Source organism: Taudactylus pleione, unplaced genomic scaffold (genome assembly GCF_031769625.1).
Source record: "Taudactylus pleione unplaced genomic scaffold, aTauple2 ptg000099l, whole genome shotgun sequence".
Classification (NCBI taxonomy): Eukaryota; Metazoa; Chordata; class Amphibia; order Anura; family Myobatrachidae; genus Taudactylus; species Taudactylus pleione.
Genome location: NW_028284501.1, coordinates 2721779 through 2746415, shown reverse-complemented (window position 1 = coordinate 2746415; position 24637 = coordinate 2721779).

Sequence of the window (24637 nt, the reverse complement as noted above, 5' to 3'; positions counted from 1 at the left end):
CACTATATAAGGGGCTTACTACTAGGGGACCACTACTGGGGGCACTAAATAGGGAGGACCACTACAGGGGGCACTGTATAAGGGCACTGGATAACGGGGAATACTACTGGGGGCCTGCATAAGGGGGATCACTACTGGGGGCCTGCATAAGGGGGACCACTACTGGGGGCACTGCACTGGCAGGACCACTACTGGGGACACTAACTAGGGAGGACCACTACAGGGGGCACTGTATAAGGGGCACTGGATATGGGGGATCACTGCTGGGAGCCTGCATAAGGGGTACCACTACTGAGGGCACTGCATAGGGGAGACTACTACTGGGGCACTATATAAAGGGCACTGCATAAGGGGGTACCACTACTGGGGACACTGCATTGGGGGACTGCTACTGGGGGCACTATATAAGGGGCACTGCATAAGGGGGACCACTACTGGGGGCACTTCATAGGGGGTACCACTACATGGGGCACTGCATAAGGGGGACCACTACTGGGGGCACTGAATAAGGGGAACCAATGAGGGGCTGCATAATGGGGACCACTACTGGGGGCATTGCATATTGGGGGTACTGTATAAGGGGATCTAATGGGGGGCTGCATAAGGGGGATCACTACTGGGGGTACTGTATAAGGGGCACTACTATGGGCCTGCATAAGAGGGACCACAACTGGGGACATTGCATACTGGGGGTACTGTATAAGGGGCACTACTGGGGTTAAGGTGCATATGGACTCCAAATACCCTAGTTACGCCAACTGGTACCCACCAGCTGACTGACCTGTAAGACTCCCCGCTGTACGCATGCATGAAATAGAAAACCAGAGGTGCCCAGGGGAGTAGTCAGGGTTACCAAACAGCGGGGTCAGAGGAAAAAGCAAAGAAAAGATCCAGGGATGCATCCTCAATTTACTATATTTACCCAAAGTAGAAACTATTGTATGGTGCGATATGATGGGCACCCTGGATCCTCGCAAGAATGATGGAAAACCAGTAGAAACAGAATGGCTCTCCAGCTGCACTCACTGTCTAGCTTCCCCAGACCTCGTCCAATCCAACAGCCAGTCTAACTTAATTGCGTCATAACATGTGGGAAAGTGCGGAAGCTGAAGTCAAATAGCTGAGAAGAGTTCTGTTGAGAATGATTCCAAGATACTTGAGGCTAGAGTCATGCTAAGAAAACTGCAAAATACTTTTTAAGCATATCTTTAGAGTGGGATGGTGCCATCAGGTTCACAGCAATAGATTTAGAAATGTTTACCTTCAAATTAGATAGAGACAAATTTCCAGAAGTCACTCAGCAAATTAGGAACTGAGATGGTCGGGTTTGGACAGCATTACCAAAATGTAATCTGCAAACAGTGCTATTTTATATTCTATGTTCTACCAGATTGATCTTGAGTCCTGCAACATCAGGGTTAGATCTAACAGAACAAGAAAGCACTTCCATACAAAGGATGAAAACGAGAGGGGAAAGAGGGCACCCTTGCCTGGTGCATTATTAATTTTTACCGAATCTGAAAGGGTAAACTAATCTGAAAGGGGAAGTGGTAAAGCGACAAATACTATGCAGGCAGGCAGGACCCAAACCCAAGTGTGCCAGAACCCCCTGCATAAACAGCCAATTGATTCTGTTGAAGGCATTCTCAGCATCCGTGATAAGTAGAATCACTGAGACACAACCACCAGAAGCCAAATGACCTTGGCGGTATTATCCCAAGCCTCCCTTCCAGGGACGAATCCCACCTGGTCTGAGTGTACAATAGTGGGGAGTATATTATTAAACCGATTGGCTATAAGTTTGGCAGACAACTTAGGGGCATATTCAATTAGCTGCGGGGTTTACCCTGCGGCTAATTGACGCGCTTGACGGGATTCAATTAGCGGGGATTCCACGCGCGGGTGTCCCTGAGACCCCGCGTGCGAGTCCCCGCTGTTTGATTTTACCTCGCACCTCATGTACTATGATATGGGCCTCTATGGATTGGGATGAGAAATAGCAGTCACCAGAAATCGCATTAAAGGCCAATAGTAATTTAGGGAGTATGGAGGCCTGGAAGATCTTATAGAAGGTTATGGTAAAGCCATCCGAATGTATAATACAGGTGTGTGTTAACCTAAAATGCACAGCACCTGCATTAACCCCATATGCTTCTGGCTGGATCTGTTTGTACCAGTTACAATATAAGCAGGGCTTAAAGTGGTCCTGGAGAGGTGGTGGAACTCATCTCTGCCGCTGCCTACTCCCCACCCCCTGCCACGCTAGTCTGACAGGCCAAAACAAGTGTGACAACTGTTCTTTACACACACACACAAACAGAAAACCAAAAACACTTTCTTGGGTTTGTGGGTCTCAGTGTGTTAAATTATATTATGTTGTACAGGTAATAGCGGCAAAATATCCAAATGTGTCATACAGTCAGGTTATTTAGTTAGCCCCTGAGGTAAATTATTATTAAATAAAGAGTTTATTGTTTATAATCATCCTTTGGGCTTTTTTTTTAGTATTACATCTTATGCAGTATGTTTAATACAGGTGCATCAGTCAGTTTTCTTTGTTAGTTCTGCAGCACTATAGTACAGTGGTTCCCAAACTGGGTGCTGTGGTACATTGGGGGTGATGCAGGACTCTTGCAGAAGTCACACAAATTATTCATGGTCCATGTGATAGGCAAAACCAGTGCTGGTGGCTGGCAGTAATAACATATTTGGACAAACAGAAGCGCAGCCCTGTCCACCATCACATAACTGAACCTAAGAATGACAGGTAAGAACAATTTCCTTAATTTAATCATTTTTGGGAACCACTGTTCTAGTACATTTCTTGTACAGTATCCAAAATCACTTTTACTTGAGGGTTCTATGTAAAGTATGCTATGGATAAAAGTCAGTCTCTCTTATTTAAATAGGATCACCTCAATTGTTTTCTGTGCGGGCTCTCGTAAGCAGGGTCGGTGCTACCATTAGGCAGATGCCTAAGGCCACCAGCAACTGGAGTCCACTCATAATAAAAAAAAAAAAAGAAGGCGCCTCTTTCAGTCCTGGGCCGGACTACTGATGAGCAGGGCCAATGCTGCCAAGTTGACAAGCCTCCTACAGCCCTACACTGTCCTACAGAAAAAAGAAAGTGTCTTAGAGATGGCGCACTCAATTATACAATTTTATTCCAAAGATAAAAATGAAACTTTTTTGGGAGGTAAAAGTATTAGTTGGTGGGTGGGTGTGTGTGTAGTAGGTGGGGGTTTTGTGTGTGTGTTTAGGAGTGCAGACAAGGTTAGAGTGTGTGTGTGAGAAGGGGGTAATTGTGTTCTGGCAGGATGAGTGTGTGTGGATGGTTAATGAGTGCTGGCAGAGTGAGTGTGTGTGGGGGTAATGAGTGCAGATAGGGTTAGTGTGTGTGTGGGGAGGTTGGTTTTATTGAGTGACGAATGGATGAGTGTGTGTGTTTGCGAGGGGGAGGGTAATGAGTGCTGGCATTGTGAGTGTATAGGATAATGAGCACTGGCAATGTGTGTATGTGAGGCTTACAGGGAAATCAGGGAAAAGCTGGGAGACCTGAGAACAGGTGGTTTGGAACTGATACAGAATGTATATCAATTCATATGTAATAACGCTATAGTTATCCACAACTGCAGAGGAAATGACTATTATAAATAAACAATAGTCACTTATGTGGAGGTGCTCCCCTGAGAGTACATGTGTTTAAGTTAAGAAGACAAAGGAAGAAAAGGAACTCTCATCTTTTGCTGGGGGCACTCTTAGACAAATATTAAAAAAATATAACTTTTATTATGTATGTTAAAAATGATCTTAACAATAAACAAACAACGTACAACAACAACAAGCAAACAACGTACAACACATAAAATAGTATCAAATGATGATACAGCGAAAATATGAATAATAAATAGTATGGTATTACTCAGTGTTAATACTCAGTAGTATAGGCAGCGGTCATGTTCAAGTAAATAGGCAACTCTCTGTATATAATCCGTAGAAAGAAAATATATAGTACCTGGTAATTGCTTAAATAGAGTTACAGTACCTAGTATAGTCTTCTAATAGACCAATATGTAGTTTCTTTAGCACTCAGTACTTCTTATCTCCAACATATAACTACATATACATTTATATACAGTTTTTCAAAATATAGCAATAGCATCCAATAATGGTACAATATGTATTGCCATCCATCAATACCAATATAATAAATCAATACAAATAAATGGTTTCGCTGATTTTTTGTTCCCGGGTGGTGGGAACAATGTCACTACCCCCAATGTTCTACTATTCTCGCCACTTTGTTTCGTGGCCCCTTTGACTCCCGCCGTGGAGTCATTTTTGTTTATGTTCCTTTTTACCTCTTTTCCCTTCCTATGTGTCCTTTCCCTTCCCTTATCCTGTTTGCAGGCTATGTGCAGTTTATTTTTATTATATTTTTCTATGTCAGTGCTGATCGACTCAGTATATATAGGACGTTTTTGATTGATATTCGCATCGTTCTAGATTTGCCAAGATGGTGATTTTCATGTCTATTAATGTTAAGGGTTTAAACTCCCCTCAGAAACGCAGAATCGCCCTTTGCTATTTTAGAACTCACAAAATGGATATTATAGCGATTCAGGAAACCCACTTTGCCAAAGGTGCCTCTCCATCCTTTTCCGACCCTGGTTATTTTGCCTCTGGTCCCACCAAGAGAGGTGGAGTGGCAATCCTTTTTCATCGCAACTGTAACTTTGTGTTAAAATCCCAAGTAGCTGACCCTTTGGGCAGATACCTTGTTCTGATAGGGAAGTTAGAGGGGAAAATTGTAACAATAGCATCAGTATATGCCCCGAATACTGGTCAAATGTCTTTCATTAGGAAGTTTTTTAGAATTACCCATAAAGTATGTTCAGGCCAGATTATTTTGCTCGGTGACTTTAATCTGGTCCCGGATCCTCTCATGGATAAATCTAGTGTTGCGGGTGGTGGTTCTTCTGCTGGTCCTCCTGGGGCCTTGGGGGTTTTTAGTCGGTTGTTCCTGGAGTATGGTCTATGTGATGTTTGGCGGGCTATGCACCCTACAACCCGTGATTACACATTTCTCTCCCGTGTGCATGGATCGTATTCCAGGATTGACCTCGCCCTTATGGATAAATGGTCACTGCAACAAGTTAGGGGTTCAAACATTCTCCCTATTACATGGTCTGACCATGCCCCCTTGATGCTCCGGTGGGACTGTGGTGGGTCTATTCGTCTCAACAGACCGTGGAGATTTAATAATTTCCTTTTAACCTCTATAGAGGCAAAACAGGCCGTCCAGTTTGCTCTTTCAGAATATCTCCAGTATAATAAGCCTGCAGATACTACACCCTTTTACTTTTGGTGTGCCCTTAAGGCGGTTCTTAGAGGAGCCGTAATACAGGTAGCATCTAGACTCAAACGTCAAGACGCTCAAAAGCAAAAGGAATTGGAGTATAGACTTTGAGCCCTAGAAGTTAAACATAAATCTGACCTCTCCAATTCCACTCTTTTACATTAAATTTTAAAAGTTAGAGACGAACTAGAAGTCTATACTTTGAAAAAGATTAAATCCACTATTGAGAGGATGAACCAAAAATTTTACGTTGATGGTAATAGGGCATCTCGCCTTCTAGCCCGAAAACTGAGGGGAAAAGTAGCTCGCGCTTCAGTCCAGGCCTTGTATAATTGCTCAGGAGCCAAACTGACCAATCCATTAGATATTTCTAATATTCTTGCAGAATACTCTTCTTGTCTCTATAATTTGAAAGATGAGGTAAACACAGTTCAACCTACATCAGAAACTATCTCAGCTTTCCTTTCAAACCTTTTACTGCCCTCACTTGCTGATCACTCTTTAGACTTTCTAAATACTCCCTGGACGGAGGGGGAGGTGAGGGATGCCATCAAGTCCTTGAAACGTGATAAAGCTCCTGGTCCTGATGGCTTCTCTAACAACTTTTATAAGGAGTTTCACGTAGATCTTATCCCAGCACTGATGCAGGCCTTCGAAGAGGGAACCAACTCCGGCTCATTTCCCCCTGAAATGCTTGAGGCCCGTATCATTACCATTCTCAAACCAGGCACTTGTCCACAAAATTATAGACCCATAGCCCTACTAAATACCAACATTAAATTGTATGCAAAATTAGTCGCCAATAGATTAAATCCGCTGCTCCCAGACTTAATCAACCCGAACCAGGTGGGCTTTGTTTTGGGTCGTCAAGCTCCAGACAATACACGAAGAGCTTTGACTATTATAGAGCATTTTACACGAGTAGCGGACCCACTCCTGGTACTTTCATTAGATTATTATTATTATTATTATCCTTTATTTATATGGCGCCACAAGTGTTCCGCAGCGCCTTACATAGTACATAGAACTAATAGGTGAACAAGAAACAAGTAACATACAGTACATTACAGTACAGGACAAGGACACAACTTATATACATTGCTGAAATAGTGATTAAAGCACTCACAATAAGCTGCTGGGAGTTGGCAGTCCCGTGTTAGGTGCCCTAATGGGGAGTAGAGAGTAGAAGAAAATTTAAAGAGAAGCACATGAGGGAAGAGGTCCCTGCTCGTGAGAGCTTACATTCTAAGGGGAGGGGCAGACAGACAAGCGTGACACAGAAGGTGAAGATGGGAAGGAAAGAGCATGAGGTGGGTTAGGATGAGTGCTGGAAGGCCTTGATGAAGTAGTGGGTCTTGAGAGCCCGTTTGAAGATTTGTAGAGAGGTGGAGAGTCTGATGGGGAGAGGGAGAGCATTCCAAAGGTAGGGAGCAGCACGGGCAAAATCTCGGATGCGGGAGTGGGAGGAAGTAATCAGTTGGCAAGAGAGGCGGTATGCATTAGTTGAGCAAAGTGGGCGGGCGGGAGTGTGAAGGGAGAGAAGGTCAGAAATGTATGCAGGAGAGGATTTGGTGAGGGCTTTGTAGGCGAATGTAAGAATCTTGAATTGGCATCTGAAGGGGAAGGGGAGGCAGTGTAGGGCTTGAAGGAGAGGGGAAGCAGATGTAGAACGTCTGGAGAGGAAGATGAGCCGAGCAGCAGCATTAAGAACCGATAGTAGTGGAGAGAGGTGAGAGACTGGGAGGCCAGCTAGGAGAAGGTTACAGTAGTCCAATCTGGATATGACCAGTGAGTGGATGAGGGTTTTAGTGGCATCCTGGGTGAGGAAGGGTCTAATCCTGGAGATATCTTTTAGGTGAAAATGGCAGGACTGTGAGAGGTGCTGAATGTGCGGTTTAAATGAGAGGGAGGAGTCTAGGATAACTCCAAGACAGCGCACTTTGGGGTAGAGGAGATAGTTGTGCCATCAATAGATAATGAAATTGTGGAAAGTGATGTAGTGGAAGAGGGTGGGAAGATGATCAGCTCAGTCTTAGACATGTTAAGTTTAAGAAAGCGCTGGGACATCCACAAAGAGACAGCAGAGAGACAGTTGGAGATACGGGTAAGGAGCTCAGGGGTGAGCTCAGGGGTGGAAAGGTAAATTTGAGTATCATCTGCATAGAGATGATATTGGAGGTCAAAGGAGTTAATGAGTTCACCCAAAGAGGATGTATATAGGGAGAAAAGGAGAGGTCCAAGAACAGAACCTTGGGGAACTCCTACCTTTAGTGGAAGTGGAGGAGAAGAGGAGTCATGAGAGGACACAGTGAAGGAACGATCAGAGAGGTAGGAGGAAAGCCAGGAGAGGGCAGTGTCACATAGACCGAGAGAGTAAAGGATTTGCAGGAGGAGAGGGTGGTCTACAGTGTCAAATGCAGCAGAGAGGTCAAGGAGAATGAGCAGAGAGTAGTGGCCCTTGGATTTGGCAGCAAGGAGGTCGTTGCTGACTTTCGTGAGGGCAGTTTCAGTGGAGTGGAGAGATCGGAAGCCAGATTGAAATGAGTCAAGGAGGGAGTGGGAAGAAAGAAAGGTGGTAAGGCGGTTGTAGACAATACGCTCAAGGAGTTTGGAAGCAAAAGGGAGAAGAGAGATGGGTCGATAGTTGGAAAGTATGTTAGGATCAAGGGTAGGTTTTTTAAGAATGGGGGAGACAAGAGCATGTTTGAATGCAGAAGGGACAGTGCCAGATGATAGGGAGAGATTAAGGAGGTGAGCCAGATGGGAACAGGCAGAAGGAGACAGGTGGGAGAGGAGACGGGAAGGGATAGGGTCAAGAGGGGAGGTGGAAGGGGGGGAGGACCGGATGAGGGCCATGACTTCCTCTCCAGAAGCAGGGGAGAAGGATGTCAGAGTTGGTGAGACAGAAGGGGAGGGGTGGTAAGGGCAAGGAGGGGGAGGAGTGCTGAGGGTCTGATGGGATATGATGTCCTCACGTATGGAGTCAATTTTAGATGTAAAGTAGGTGGCAAAGTCGAGGGCAGAGAGCGAGGAGGGAAGGCAAGGAGGGGAAGGGCAGAGTAGGGAGTTGAAAGTGGCAAAGAGACACTGGGGGTTTGAGAACTGGGAGGAGATGAGGTTCTTGAAATATGTTTGTTTGGAGAGAGACAAGGCAGCACTGTAGGAAGAGAGAATAAATTTGAAATGGAGGAAGTCAGCCTTAGAGCGTGACTTTCTCCACTGACGCTCTGCAATTCTTGAACACTTTTGTAGGTATCTGGTGCATTTGGAATGCCAGGGTTGTGGTGTGGATCTGCGAGGGTGAGTGGTTATTGCTGGAGCAACAGAATCAAGAGCAGAAGTAAGGGAGGAATTGTACAGGGAAGTAGCTTGTTCAGGACAGGAGAGAGAAATGATAGGGGAGAGAAGAGAGTCCAGCAGGGAGGAAAAGGCAACAGTGTCAATAGCCTCAATATTACGCTTAGTAATTGTAGCTTTAGGAGTTAGAGGAGGGGAAGGAGAGAGGGATAGGTTAAAAGAGAGAAGGTGATGGTCAGAGAGGGGGAATGGGCAATTGGAGTAATTAGAAATATCACGGTGCGTAAAGACCAGGTCAAGTGAGTGCCCACTCACATGGGAGGGTGAGGAGGTCCATTGGGCGAGACCTAATGAAGAGGTGAGGGTAAGGAGTTTAGCAGCAGAGGATTCTTTGGGAATGTCAATAGGAATGTTAAAATCACCTAGGATAATGGAGGGAAGATCTGAGGAGAGAAAGTGAGGGAGCCAGGAAGCGAAGTTGTCAAGGAATTTGGAGGGAGAGCCAGGGGGACGGTAAATGACAGCTACTCTGAGGTTTACTGGTTGGAAGAGGCGTATAGCATGAACCTCAAATGTGGGGAATGTAAGGGATGGTTCAGAGGGTATTAGCTGGTAGGAGTAACTGGTGGATAGAAGGACCCCAACACCACCACCACTAGTGGGGTGGTGTGGGAGAAGGCGAGGCCCCCAGAGGATAGAGCAGCAGGAGAAGTGGTGTCAGAGGGTGAGATCCAAGTTTCAGTGATGGCTAGGAGATTCAGAGAGTTGGAGATAAAAAGGTCATGGGTGGGGACCAGTTTATTACAGACTGACCTGGCATTCCAGAGGGCACAGGATAGAGAGATAGCATTTGTGGGGGAGATGTGAATAAGATTATCCGGGTTGCTGTAACGTGAAGGTAAGCTTAATTTGGAGGACCGATATGAAGCAAGTTTAGTGATGGTGCGGGCACCATCACTAGAAAGGGAATATGTAGGAGGTGGGTAGGGAGGGAGATGTGGATGGCAGTGGGGTGAAGTGACAGGGAGAGGAGTGTAGGAGGAGGGTTTGGTGGTGGGGTAGTAGGATAGAGGGGGGGTAGAACAGGAAGAAGGTGGAGTAAAGGGAGAGGAGTGAAGAGTGGGCAGACAGAGGAGGGGGGAGAAGGGGAGGAGGAGGTGGAAGAGATAAGGAGGAAAGGATTCAGGTGGAAGCAGGGGGCAGAATAGAGGTTTAGGTAGAGACTGAGTGAAGGAGGGAGTTGACGAAAACCTTGGCATGGTGTTTATAAGTAAACAAGAGGAATGAAATTTGGAATTGTAAATGAGGTATGAGTGCAAGAGATTTGTAGGAATGCAAGTGCAAAAAAAAACAGTGATGTATCAAAAAACAGTGTATCAATATGTATGCAGATTAACAAGATTGTTATAGGGAGGATTAAAAGTGGGGTTCAAATGTGTGCAGAATATGAAAAATAATGCAGATTGTAAGCAGATAGAGGATGTGAGGCTATGCAAGAGAGCTGAGATAAAGGACAGTGTTTCAAAGTAGATAGATGTAAACTGACATGGGAAAAAGTACGATAAGCATTGAAATGTATGCGAGAATCAGAAGGCCAGCATTATTAATAGCAATAGAAGTGTTCTTGCCGTGATTGTACAGGGAGTCCAGTTGTAGTCTGAGTCTTTAGATTGTTGAGGTTTGTTGCGTGATGGACCTTTTTCTCCTTCTGTTTTTCCTCGGTTTAACGCAGGTCTAATGCAAGTTATGCACTTAAAAACACTGCACTTAGAAAAGCTGCACCCAGCCAAGGCTATACCAGCCAAACTACTGACACTTTAAACAGGGATGCAAGCAAGTGTGGACACTAATTAATGAAAACCCCCAATTGGCCAGCCAGAGAAAGCTAGCAATAAAGATGGCTTAAGTCAACAATGACCACATACCATACATCTAAGGCTACAAATAAATCAAGCATTCAATTTAGTCAATAGACTGAGAGAATCCTTAAAACAATTTAACTATTTCAAATCATAAGGCATTAGAAACTATAGCATAAAGATTCAGTAAATATTAAGCTAGCTACCTATGATTATAATTAATAAAGGAGGCACAGGAGGTGAGATACTTTGCAGTCACAGTCAACTTCAGTTACCTATGATTATAATTAATAAAGGAGGCACAGGAGGTGAGATACTTTGCAGTCACAGTCAACTTCAGTTACCTGTAGATAGGGAGAGAGGCGGTGTCAATTAATTCAAGATCAGCAGAAGAATTAACTAAAAATAGCGCAGGTCTAATGCAAGTTATGCACTTAAAAACACTGCACTTAGAAAAGCTGCACCCAGCCAAGGCTATACCAGCCAAAAGCCTTTGATAGACTACATTGGGGCTATATGAAGGCTGTACTATCCAAATTTGGTTTTTCAGGTCGGTTTCTGGACGCTATTCTTGCATTGTATAGTTCACCTGGGGCGCGAGTGTATTGTAACGGCTTTTTGTCATCTTTGTTCCCTATAAGTAATGGCACCAGACAGGGTTGCCCCCTGTCCCCTTTAATTTTCGTTTTAGCAATAGAACCTTTAGCAGAACACATCTGTACCAACCCTCTTCTTCATGGTCCCTCTATAAATAGGTCTCAACATAAAATTTGCCTGTTTGCAGACGACATCCTTTTGTTTGTTACGCGCCGAGAAACTTCTCTCTCACATTTACAACAATTACTTTATGATTATTCTGCGGCCTCATATTATAAATTAAACACATCCAAAACGTAAGTTTTAGCACTAAATGTCCCACCTCAGCTCCTGTATTTCCTTAAATCCCAATATAATTATAATTGGCAACCACTGTCTCTCTGTTATTTGGGTATTTCTTTGACGGCTAATGAAGACAAGCTTCTTGAATATAATTATGGCCCCCTGTTAAACCAATTTATTGCTTTCACAAAAGATTGGATGAACCATGAGGTCTCCTGAATGGGCAGAATGGCGGCCGTCAAGATGACCCTTCTCCCTAAACTCATGTACTTATTTAGGTTAATACCTAGGACCCTCCCTTCTTCATGGTTAAATAGATTTTATGCAGTGCTGAACAAATATATCTGGAATAATAAGAGAGCCAGACTCGCTAAGAAATATTTAGTGATGTCCAGATCATCTGGGGGCTTGGCATACCCCAATCTAGCACTCTATCAAACGGCATGCTTGATCGACCAGCTTAGTGATTGGTCGAATGTTCTTAACCCTAAACCCTGGGTCAGGCTAGAGAGTGATATGTTAGGCAAATTCCCCCTTTGTGATTTACTCTGGATTCCAACCAATTTTAGAGTCTCTTTCAAATCTATGTCCAGGGCAACAATAGCTTCTCTCAAAGCGTGGGATAGCCTGTCTCTCCTTCTACAATTTAACCTGCCTTCTCTCCATCTCTCTATCCACGGTTTATAATTTTTAATCCCAAATTTAAACCTGCTTTCCTGGTACCTCAATGGTATCCGTACTGTCCGAGACTTCTTCTTGAATAATAATCTTCTTTCCTTCGCCCAATTACAGGTTAGCTTTTCCATTCCCTCTAAAGATTTCTACAAATTTCTCCAAGTCAGACATTGGATACAGTCCTTTCTGCATTTAGCAGGCTCGTCGAAAATGATTCCTCCCCATGTATTTTCACGCATATCTTCAATCTCACGCAAAGGAGGTATATCTTTTTGGTACTCTCTTCTACTCACAGCGGAAGAGCCGGACAAGATACCGGCCATTATTAAATGGGAATATCACCTAAATATATGTCTAGACTCACATGAATGGGCTACCCTCTTCTTTTCTGTATTTAAAATGTCTAGATGTATTTCGAATATTGAAATGTATGTGAAATTGCTCTACCGCATTTATTTGACCCCCGATAGATTACACAAAATTTGGCCTGCTCAATCTTATCTGTGTTGGCGTGCATGTGGCCAAATAGGCGAGATATTCCACATTTTCTGGAGTTGCCCTACTATACGCCCTCTTTGGTTGGAGGTGGAAGCTTTGATCCTGAAGGTCACGGGTATACGGCTATCTCTGAACACCTCTACTGCTCTTTTACATTTATTTCAGGATGATGTTCCTACCCACCATAGATATTTTATTAGCCACATATTTATTGCTACCAAGGCAGCTATTGCCCAGTTCTGGAAGCAGGATATACCTCCCCCTCTATCTTTGATAAAGTCCAAAATAAATTATAGTTTTCGGATGGAAACTTTAAATTGCTCTTACTCTTCTTCTGTTAACTCACCAATAATTAAGTGGTTCAGCTGGCAGGAATTTATAATGACGGATTCATGTCTTTCATAACCACACATTGATATATCAAAGCTTGGATGTGTTCTATATTTTGGTTAGTATAATGGGAGTTCTGGAGTGTTTTCTTTACTATCTGTGTAGATCTTCCACTGACTTTGTTTTGATTTTTAGTTATATGTGATATTTTGATTGATACTTGCCTGTATTTCCCCCCTTGTTATATTTTTCCTTTTTCTCTTTTTTCTGTATCCTCCCTTTTTATTTTTTATGTCTTTACAAAAACAAAATTGAAAATTCAATAAAAATTATTGTTTTAAAAAAAAAAAAAATGGTTTCGCTGAACATACTGTGGTATAGGTTTAGTAGTACAGGTAATTGGTATGTCTGCTAAACAATATCAGCCTATAGCCACAAAAACAATTTATATACCAATTAGAGCGGATCAATAGATTGGATTGAAAAAGATGTAGAAAGGTTGGTCTAATGTATCAAAGTATCATGTAATAGTTATGTTGGTTGCTATACAAAAATAGTTATTGGCTATATATAGAGAGAAATTGCTTATGCCAAAAATATGGAGGTATTGCCAAAAAAATTAAAGCTACTCCATTACAGACATATAGTACCTGGTAATTGCTTAAATAGAGTTACCTAGGATAGTCTTCTAATGGACCAATATATCTCTTTAGCACTCACTACTAATGTGTGTATGTAGATGGTTTAATGAGTCCTGGGAGTGTGTTTGTGTTAATGAGTGCTGGCAGGGTTAATTGTGTGTTTGGGCCAATGAGTGCTGACACAGTGAGTGTGTGGGTTAGTAAGGGCTAGCAGGGTGAGTGTGGGGTATAATGTGTGCTGACATATATTGGGGCACAGATATGTGGCATAAATATGTATTGAGGCACAGATGTATGGCATAATGTATTATTGGCACAGCTGTATGGCATATAATGAATTTGGGGCACATGTGTGGCATAATGTAATAGTGGCACAGTTGAATGGCATATAAAGAATTCGTGGCACATGTGTGGCATATGTATTGGGGGCTATATAACATACAATACATTTTGGGCACAGTTGTGTGGCATATTATGTATTGGGGTAGAAATGTGTGACATATAATGATTTTGTGGCACTGATATGTGGCATATTATGTTTTGGGGCATTAATGTGTGACATATGATGAATTTGTGGCACTGATGTGTGGCATATTATGAATTGGGAGCAGTATTATGAGCACATTATGATTTTGGGGCTCGGATGTGTGGTATATGAGTTGGAGCATTTCTTTATAATACTGTATATTATGAATTTGGGACACTGCTGTTTGGCATATTCGTCCCACACCTTTTGTTGTCATCCCCACAGCATAACCCTAACTGGATGCTTCACAGTAGATGTTGTGCACTCAGGCATAGCAAATCTCTGGACCCGATTTAAACAATCTATTTGGCATCCTCATATGGACTTTGGAACTACTTTTACCTAGTGGCGGCTATAAAGACTATCCGGTGGATCTACATCAGCCCGAATTCTGTGCAAGTATCAACTGCTAAAGGACTGTATGAACTGTTTGATTCCTGGAACTGGTACCTTCTTGCTTCTTTAATGGTAGTGCATGGATATGCACCAATGAGAGAGCCAATATCTGATGTGTAATAAGATACTATGGAACTTTAATTGAATACTGGTCCATTTGAGATAGAACTCTTTCATATATGGCCTATTATTGTTATCATCTTATATGTCAATTTTTATTGTAATATAGCTTTATGTGTTAATAACCTTGAAACTTTTTATCATAAACCGTCCATTTGTATTTAGTGTGTTTTAGCACTGGTTTCACTCTTGTTCATGTCTCTTCTTATGAAGGCAGCACACCATCACCCAAGGGATCATAACAGCCAGCACCTGTAATTACTACACCTACCCAACATATTCAGCTCACAAAATCATTGGGAACTAGATCATAGGCTTGAGCGTTACACAATACTTTGTGGTATTGGAGTATTTTAGAGGTGTACCATTACACCTAGCCCTGGCTGGGATAAAGTTCCCAGCTCATGTCCTACTTAACTGGACGTGACATGAATTAACTTTACTATGATGATATTGTACCTATTATGCACAGCAACCTGAAATCCATCAATACCCTGATACTCGAGAAGATTATGAACAATTATACTACAAAGTACTGCTTTAACAAGGGAATAAACGAGATATATACATATAGAATTTGAAATCACATACATATTTATTAATATTACACAAAATGTAGAGGGGTCTCAGACCACTGGGGTGGAACCAATGTGGTTGGAGTTTGCAGGCAAGCCTGCAGTGAGAAGTATGCTCCGGCAGGTGAAGACTTGGCAGGCCGAGAGGCACACTAGACGTTGGAAATATTGCACAAAAGGTGTGAATAGGAGGCACAATGAGTAGAGATGATTGGAGTAGAGGATAGGGGACTCCACAGAAAGCAGAAGTAATATGTTGGTAAGCAGGAGCACCCGGGATAAATGTCTGGCTCAGTCAGCAGTTTATGTAGCAGGCGTGACCCTGTTGCACCTTAGAAATATGTTGCACATGGATGTCCTGATCCGGCTTATGAAGCCTCGCCAGCCAGAGCGTCGAGTCTTCCCTTGGAGTCTCTCATTTATTCTCCTCTCCTCCTGCTGGAGTTCTCTCAATTCAGCTTTTTTCTTCTTGATTTCATCTTTTACTTCTTTCTTACTCTCCTCATCATTGGGGATAGCTGGTGTTATGTATTGGTCCTCCTCAGCCAGACTACTCTGTTCTCCATTCCCCTGATCACTATCAGCCTCCTCTATAGCAGGGGAAGGACTTTGTGGTGTTTTAGTGAGGGTCCACGTTGCACTGTATCCCATTTCCATCTCCGTCCAGCCTATGGGAGGATCATAATTCCATATACTTGGAGTACCAAACATAGCTATCTCCAAGGAATCATTCCCTATGGTCACACTCACTTGGTCGTCTTCTGGAGCTGGGTGACTTCTGGGCTGTCTTTTCCCATACTGTAACTCTACTCTGTGTGCTCCCATATCATTGGGTAATGGTTTCCCATACCGTGTTTTCTTCAGGGTCCATTTCAGTAGAAGCTTGGTATGAATCAAGGCCAATAGCTAAGAGCTGCTTATCCGTACTGTGAGTCCGCAGCAAGACAGGTATTTGTACAGTGAGCAGCTCTTTAGTACAGTCCTGGGACACCATTATGACATCACAATCACAAGTTATAGAAATAAAGTTTTGGTTTATATTTGATCTTTTCATATCTTGTTATATGGACATACAATATGATAACAATGTATCCTTTTATTTTATCTATATGAATAAAAAGTAGAATTGGACAATGAAAAATATAAATATAACAGTCATCTAGAAAATAAGTTGCAGTAACCAGGAGAACTATTCCCCAGAGACATTCTTTTACAGCCCAGTCACTGAGATGAGCTAAATGTGTTAGTACTATGGAAAACATAATATACTATGTATAAATAATACTGACCCCCATTTACTAACGAGTTTTATCGCCAAAATGAGTGATACATTTCACCGTGTATGATAAATGGTGCTCCAGCCAATCAGCTCCCAACTGTCATTTTCCTAACCGCTGACAGTTGGGAGCTGATTGGCTGTAGCACCATTATCATACACAGTGACATTTATCACTCGTTTTGGTGATAAAACTCGTTAATAACTGAGGCCCATAGTTGTTCCTTTATCTGGGGTCCCCCTATTGGGGCAGTGACTGTAGATGTTACCCTGGCTGGGCTTGTTACTGAGTCCGAGTGATTAGGAGCAGCTATATATTAGTGCAGTGGTTCCCAGATTGGGGGTACTGGTAGCCCCAGGGGTACTCGCTGTGACAGAAGACACCACTGTAATGGTGGGGTGGGATGTGTAGTAGATAATTACACACAGGGAAAGCAGTGTCCTAGGGATCCTCAGCCCCATGCATCCACAGTAACACCCTGATAACTGCATGTTACCCTATCTCTGTGTCCCTGTAATAGAAAGCATACACATGCTGTAATTTTATTATCAGTATATAAAAATCATAAATTGTAATATGTGGGAAATATATATGTAAAATCTTGTTTATAGCATATTTTCATATATAGCGGTGTCTAAACTTTTAACTAGTAGCATATTATATTCATTACAAATGTTAGGGGTACAAATAACGCAGTTGGGCTGCCAGGGAAATGATTGAGAACCACTGTATTAGTGGTAATGTGAAGGAACTAAGAGGCAGTAAATAAATATTATGCCACCGGTTACATTATACCATACTCACCTGGGCGAATTTGGGGGGGGGGGTGGGGGGCGGAGGTTGTTTATGCGGGAGGGATGCAGGAGATCCGGACACTTTTCCAGGGCTGTAAGGGGCTAACCGAAAAAATCAGGAGCATCCCGCAACTTCCGGGAGGATAGGCAAGTGTGCCTTATACTGTACACACAATTCTTCCACATAAACGGGAATTCCCCCATTACTGTGTCATTCTTATATAATGTGGAAAGATAACTGTACAATATGTTCATATCTAATGACTTGTAGAATTGCGCTGTTTGCAGCAATACGACATTATATACCGCCTGAGTGTATTAACATACACAAGTAGGAACAGAGGTTCTGAAAGGATCCCAAAACAATATTAAGGTGCGAAAATACGAAAGATAGTGCTAATATCAAAGTCACCCGAATGTGAATGTATGGAACGTAATGTTTCTGTGTTATACAAACATAAAAATAAATTGTATATTTAACTTAAAAGAAAAGAGCGGCTCTGATTTAATTTTATTTGTGTTGTTCACAGGGGCGTACTTATAATGGGTGCAGGGTGTGCAGGGAACACGGGCCCCTGGGTCCAGGGGGGCCTCGTACCGCACACCCTGCACCCATAATATTACTTACCTCTCCGGAGTCCCATGTCGGCGCAGGCATCCGGCGCTGTAAAACGACTGGAAAATGGCCGTGGTGGCCACTTTCCCTTCGTTTGTGCATGCGCAGTACAGGGAAAATGGCCGCTGTGGCCATTTTCCCGGTGACCTGTGCATATACTATAGACTCTAGTGCCCAGAGTCTATAACTCCGTCGCTGGGTGCGCACAGCTCAGTGCGCTGATGGCCGCCGGGCGGAGAGGAGGGGGGCGTGTTGGAGACTGCACACGTGTCCCCTCCTCTCTAGAAACGCCCATGGTTGTTCATGTCCTCAATGATTTTGTGTTAATCAATTAGACATGAAAATAAAGAGGATATCACAATGTGTAAACCAGTTATCAACTGGAAATTACCCAAGTAAAGGTACAATTGGTTTGATAGATATCTAGCACGTACCCCACTCACTATTAAGAGAAGAGGAAAACTCCTATAAAGGTATCTTTGGCAGGGTCTTGCAACCATCTGCCAATAATATGCTACACATGGGGATGTTCATTTAATGAAAGGTTGTTCAAATGTGGACAGTCAGCATTCACTATGAGATGGTAACTCCACCCCATCAGCGGCCGCGGACATCCCTCTCCTGGTGGTGCACTTACCTTACATAGAAGTCGCCAGCTGGAAAGTTAAAGTTGCCCCGCAGAAGTTGTGCTGCTGCCTTCTGCTGGGCGGTACTGGATAGTGGAGAGGCGGCTCCTACGGAATGTGGGAGGGTAGGCAAATATGACTTGTAACACTGCCATAACACATCCATAAGTTGGACCATCTTTGTGCATCTGAATAGCCACCTCCCAGTCACCACCCAGGAACCCCAATACAGTTCTGTTACTGTGTGTCGTAATCACAACTGCGCCTCTGTGTATACCAACCATGTAGCGCATGCACTCTGAAAATTTTTTGCAACTTAGACGCTTTAGCACTTGAAAATAATTGACTATTTGCGTGAATATTGACATTGCGTGCAAATCAGAATCAGGCCCATAGACTCATGTGTAAGTACTTTGTACTAAGAAACCCGATTCAGACCCGCTCGCTAGGCTGCGTTCGCTCGTAGCTGGCAATGGTTCGTAATCTGCGCATGCGTACGCATCGCAGTGCGTTAACTAGTCTAGGTGATTGGGAAACGTTCGCTCGCTGCGCTTAGACAGCTCGCTAGACTGAGTGACAGGACAAGCCGTTTGTGGGTGATAACGGGTTGGTCTCTGGAAACGGGGGAGTGGAGGTGCGAACGCAGGCGTGTTTGAGCATCTCAACGCCATTTACAGTGGCAAACACAGGATTTTGAAAGGGGGGTTTCCAGATAATTGCTTACAGAGCCAATGATAAAAATGTCTAACCAGATAAGCCTGCAACATACACTTTATTGTGTACTTCAAGTGTTTTAATATAAATAACAATAAATAATATAAATAACAATAAATAATATAAATAACAAGACATCGGGGCATAAAACTTGCACAATGTGATTTTTAACAACTGCACATGTGCGAGAATTTCAGAAAGCCAGTACGGCAAATGTGTTACCCTGAGTGTACACACAATGATGCTGTTGCAATCGGATCAGATGGTATTGAAAATGAAGCGGCAGAGTAATGGGCGTTCCTGGGTAGTGACCTGAAGTGAACGTAAAAAGAGAGTCTCATGGGCATGTTATGGGAGTGTTGTGGGGTCATCAGTGAGAGCTGCTGTGTTCTCAGATAGCCGCAGCTACAGAGGTCATGTTTATACGGAGAAACTGCGCCTAACTAGTCAGAGTCAGAACGCAGCCACGCAGTGGTGTAACAATACATTTTGCTTGCCACCTGCAAAAAAAAAAGTTTTTGGCCCCCTCCTCCCCATGGCATTTTGATAATACTAATGCAGGGCCGTTTCTAGGCAATTTGGCTCTTATGGCTCCTAGTGCGGACAGTTAAAAATGAGCCTCCATCCCCCACAGACAGTTTATATAATTTCTCCAACTTATAGTAATGCCCATTACACATTATGCTACACACTGTACAGCCCATTAGATTATGCCACATATAGTTATGCCCCTAACACCATTTTAGTAGTAAGGCTTTAAATTATTTTTCTATTACCTTCTCATTGCCAGGGGTCTCATGCTCGTTGCCAGGGGCCTCATGCTCGTTGCCAGGGCTCTCATGCTTAGTGCCAGGGGTTTCATACTCGTAGCCAGGGGTTATACGGGAGAAGATGCGGCTTTTTTCAGCAGATTCCATGCAAACGGCTAGTCCGCATGGAATCTGCAGTCCAGCGTCCCTTACCTGTTTAAGGCAGCGGTGACTCGGCTATTGAGCAGCCCGGGGGGCAGAAGGCACACTGCCCCCCAGCCCAGTCCGACACTGGGCCAGAGTTTTTTTCCAGGTACTCGGAACCCCCCGAGTGCGAGCCTGGTTTAAGAGGAGTACATAATTAAGACCCGTATTCAATTTGGAGTGAAAAGTCTGCGGCCAGACTTTTCGCCGTCATCGGAGGTTTTGGGTACGGTCCTGAGCATCATAGTACCCGTCACTTGGTTGGTTTTCACACTGAAGCACTCGCAGTGCTTGCGGCAGGGTATGGTCAACCACGAGCGCTGCAATCGCATCCAGTGGTACTTGATGGTACCGATGGCTGCATACACTTTGTGGAGATGACATGCTTTAGTGGGCGTATTAAGACAGGCTGGTGGGCGTCTGCATACACACTGTGATCACACGCCAAGACATAGTGGGTGTGCTAATGCCTTGCCGTGCGATCGCCTGCCTCTGCTGAATTTGCATACGCTGGGTGCGAGAGTACGCATCTAGCGAGCGGGTCTGAATCGGGTCCTTAGGTCCATGTCATTATTATGGCATAACCAGAAATTAGGACTATATTAATATGATCTGATCCTTACGAAATTAATAGTTGTTTGAAAAGATCCCTGTGTGTATGTAACCCAGAGCTTAATGGATACAGATATCTACTGTAGAGATATGCTTTGTGTCACTCTCAGTGTTTATGCAGAGATGCCTAAATGTCACAGATTATAGTTTACTGCACCAACCCCACATGCTGAAAGTTCTCAAAATTGAATTTGACAAGACGGTTCTGTTGGGGTCACTATAAGGGCAATATAGGTTTATATATGGGAACCACATACATCACAACAGCACTTTTTCCTTTTTGGAGAAATCACTACACTATTTAAACCAGGCCCATGACGCGTAATCTAGAAACACCAGCTTCATAAGGAAGCTAGGGAAATAATGTGGCTGCCTAATAAATTTATCTAAACTATGCATATATACTAGGGGTGTGCACCGGCCACTTTTCGTGTTTTGTGTTTTGGTTTTGAATCTGGATCTTTCTTCGTGTTTTGGATCTGGATTGGTTTTGCCAAAACCACCCTTCCGTGTTTTGGGTTCTGGGTTTTGTGTTTTGGATCTGTATTTTTTTGAAAAAAAGCATAAATACAGCTAAAATCACAGAATTTGTAGGTTTTTCTGCTCCTATGCTATTATTAACCTCAATAACCTTAATTTCCACTCATTTCCAGTCTATTCTGAACACCTCACAATAGTGTTTTTATGTCCAAAAGGTTGCACCGAGGTAGCTGGATGACTATGCTAAGCGACACGAGTAGGCGGCACAAACACGTGACGCATCTAGGCGTGATACTGCAGTGGCAGACAGGATGGCAGTTTGAAAAACTAGGCCCCAAACTGTACATAATGCAAAGAAAAAAAAGAGGTGCAAGATGGAATTGTCCTTGGGCCCTCCCACCCACCCTTATGTTGTATAAACAGGACATGCACACTTTAACAAACCAATCATTTCAGCGCCAGGGTCTGCCACACAACTGTGGCTGAAATGATTGGTTCGTTTGGGCCCCCACAAAACAAGCTGGCAATTAATCTGTCCCTGCACAAACTGGCTCTACGGAGGCAAGATGTCATCCTCATCCTCCTCATCCACCGATTCCTCACCCTCTTCAGTGTGTACATCCTCATCCTCACAAAGTATTAACTCGTCCCCACTTGAATCCACCACCACAGGTCCCTCTGTACGTTCTGGAGGCTGGTCTCCCTGGAAGAGCTGATAATTCATTTTGATGAACACCATCTTCTCCACATTCTGTGGAAGCAACCTCCTACGCCTTTCGCTGACAAGGTTCCCGGCTGCACTAAACACTCTTTCGGAGTACACACTGGAGGGGGGGCAACTCAGGTAAAATAGAGCCAGTTTGTACAGGGGCCTCCAAATTGCCTCTTTTTCCTGCCAGTACAGGTATGGACTGTCTGACATGCCTACTTGGATGCTGTCACCGATGTAATCCTCCACCATTCTGTCAATGGTGACAGTATCATATGCAGTGACAGTAGACATGTCAGAAATTGTTGCCAGGTCCTTCAGTCCGGACCAGATGTCCAAACTTGGTCCTGCCTGCCCTGCATCACCGCCAGCGGGTTGCTTAGGATACCTAAGTTTTTTCCTGGCAGCCCCAGTTGCGGGAGAAAATGAAGAAGGAGCTGTTGACGTGTCACGTTCCGCTTCAGTTGACAGTGTGTTCACCAGCAGGTCTTTGCACCTCTGCAGGCTCATGTCGGCCGGAAAGAGAGACACCACATAGGCTTTAAACCTAGGATCAAGCACGGTGGCCAAAATGTAGTGGTCTGATTTCAACAGATTGACCACCATGGAATCCTGGCAAAGCGAATGAAGGGCTTCATCCACAAGTCCCACATGCCGAGCGGAATCGCTCCGTCTTAGCTCCTCCTTCACTTTCTCCAGCTGCTTCTGCAAAAGCCTGATGAGGGGAATGACCTGACTGAAGCTGGCAGTGTCTGAACTGACTTCACGTGTGGCAAGTTCGAAGGGCTGGAGAACCTTGCACAACACGGAAATCATTCTCCACTGCGCTTGAGTCAGGTGCATACCCCCTCCTTTGCCTATGTCATAGGTGGATGTATAGGCTTGAATGGCCTTTTGCTGCTCCTCCATCCTCTGAAGCATATAGAGGGTTGAGTTCCACCGCGTCACAACCTCTTGCTTCAGGTGATGGCGGGGCAGGTTCAAGAGTGTTTGCTGGCGCTCCAGTCTTCGGCACGCAGTCGCTGAATGGCGAAAGTGGCCAGAAATTTTTCGGGCCACCGAAAGCGTCTCCTGCACGCCCCTGTCGCTTTTCAGAAAATTCTGCACCACCAAGTTTATTGTGTGAGCAAAACATGGGACGTGCTGGAATTTGCCCAGATGTAATGCCCGCACAATATTGGTGGCGTTGTCAGATATCACAAATCCCCAGGAGAGTCTAAGTGGGGTAAGCCACTGGGCGATGATTTCCCTCAGTTTCTCTAAGAGGTTGTCGGCGGTGTGCCTCTTACTGAAACCGGTGATACACAGCATAGCCTGCCTTGGAACGAGCTGGCGTTTCTGAGATGCTGCGACTGGTGACGCTGCTGCTGTTACTGCGTAAGGTGATACATCTACCCAGTGGGCTGTCACAGTCATATAGTCCTTAGTCTGCCCAGTTCCACTTGTCCACATGTCCGTGGTTAAGTGGACATTGGGTACAACGGCATTTTTCAGGACACTGAGGACACTTTTTCTGACGTTTCTGTATAGTCTCGGTATCGCCTGCCTAGTGAAGTGGAATCTAGACGGGATTTGGAACCGGGGACACACTACCTCCATCAATTGTGTAAATCCAACCGCACTAATGGCGGATACCGGACCCACGTCTAACACCAACATAGCAGTCAAGGCCTCAGTTATACGTTTTGCTTCAGGATGACTACTGTCGTACTTCATCCTCCTCGCTAAGGACTGTTGGAGGGTCAATTGTTTAGTAAAAGTAGTGGTGTTCCTACTTCCTCTCTGGGATGATGAACGACTCCCAGCAGCAGCAGCAACACCAGCAGCGGCAGCAGGAGGCGTAGCAATGCAGGATCCTCCGGAGGAATCCCCAATAGGAGAGTCAGTCATGCCAGTGACATGGCCTGCAGGACTACTTCCGATCCTGACTAAGGAGGAAATTGACGAGGAGGGAGTTGACGGTGTGGTTTGCAGGCGCTTGGATACAACAGGACAACGGGATTTAGGTGTCCCTGGACTGCTTACGGTCTTAGCCAAAGTTTCTGAACTTGACAGTAACTTATTATGAACGCGCTGCAGGTGCCGTATAAGGGAGGATGTTCCTAGGTGGTTGACGTCCCTACCCCTACTTATTTCACCTTTACATATGGTACATATGGCAAGACAGTTGTTGTCTGGATTTGGATAGAAATATTGCCAGACCAAAGAGGTGGAATGTTTGGTCTTCTGCCCAGGCATGACCGTGATGGGCTTTTTCATCCCACGGACAACAACTGTCTCCCCCGGAGCCTGATTTAAACAAACCACATCACCATCAGAATCCTCCTCGCCAACTTCCTCCTCAGCGCCAGCTACACCAGTATCCTCATCCTGTTGTACTTCAACAGTGACATCTTCAATTTGCATATCAGCAAGTGGACTGTGGGTGCTCCTTTCAGCACTTGCAGGGGGCGTGCAAATGGTGGAAAGAGCCACCTCTTCCCGTCCAGTGCTGGGAAGGTCAGGCATCGCAACCACCACCACACTTGGACTCTCCTTGGGGATTTGTGATATCTTAGAAAGCACAGTTCTTCGCTGTGCTTTTGCCAGCTTAACTCTTTTGATTGTTTTAGTGGGAGGAGGGCTTCCATCGTCATGTGAAGCTGAACCACTAGTCATGAACATACTAGGGATCGACCATAGCCGTTCCTTGCCACTCCGT